The sequence below is a fragment of the Galeopterus variegatus genome, unplaced genomic scaffold, assembly GCF_000696425.1.
Source record: "Galeopterus variegatus unplaced genomic scaffold, G_variegatus-3.0.2 Scaffold87202, whole genome shotgun sequence".
Lineage (NCBI taxonomy): Eukaryota > Metazoa > Chordata > Mammalia > Dermoptera > Cynocephalidae > Galeopterus > Galeopterus variegatus.
The window spans coordinates 1-942 of NW_007813313.1; the positions used below are offsets into that span (position 1 = coordinate 1).

Sequence of the window (942 nt, forward strand, 5' to 3'; positions counted from 1 at the left end):
AATTCTTTTCACGACCAACATTAACATTCCATATTGCAATCAACACTTTTCTAGAAGCACAGAGTAGAATGGTCCTTGCTAGGGGCTGGTGGAGGGGAATATGGGGACATATTGATAAAAGGGCACAAACTTTCAGTTATATGATAAATAAGGTCTAGACACCTAATGTAGAGCATGGTGACTACTGTTAATAATAATGTATTGTATACTTGAAGTTGCTAAGAGTAGATCTTAAGTATTCTCATCAAACACACGCATGCAGGCATGCACACACGCACACTATATAGTAACTATTTCAGATAAGAATGCATTAAATAGTCTGGTTGTGGTAATCTCTTCGAAATGTGCATGTGTATGTATATTGAATCATCACCAGACCTGCGGCAGCACGTGCTGTGTGGCGCCGTCATGCCCCAGCAGATGGCCATGATTTTTTTCTTTTTCTTTCTTTCTTTCTATTTCTTTTCTTCTTCTTCTTTTTTTTTTTTTCTTTTTGCAAAAATAACAGGGCAGAAAGGTGTGCTCCAGGCAGGCAGGTTGGGGGCAAGGCGTGCTGCCTTCTGGGGGATCCCCAGAGAAGCTGCCCAGCCGAGGACGCAAGGAAGGCCGGACAGGCTGTGGCCCAAAAATGCAGCACGTCCGCAGGAGGGCTCAGCAGAACTTCCAGTGGTTTCCACACTCGTTGCTGATAATGAAAGTTGCTGACAATGAAGGTGGTCATGGGCTCGTCGGAGCTGCGGGTTTGTACCTGCGTGTAGGTGCAGTTCTTTCTGCACTTGCCGCAGGTGAACAGGTCAGTCTGCGTGCAGACCGTGTGGGTCATCTGGTACTCGTGGATGGCCTGTTTGGTCATGGCCTTGCAGATGTCCTTCAGCTTATCACTGGCATCATCCGACAGCATCCAACGTCATCAGGGCGATCTGCTGGGTCATAATGGCGCCA

General features: G+C 46.8%; 1 pseudogene; it reads right to left on the reverse strand.

The window, feature by feature from the left end:
• Nucleotides 1-651: 651 nt before the first annotated feature.
• LOC103584709 lies at nt 652-901 on the reverse strand (annotated as a pseudogene).
• Between the last annotated feature and the right edge of the window lie 41 nt (nt 902-942).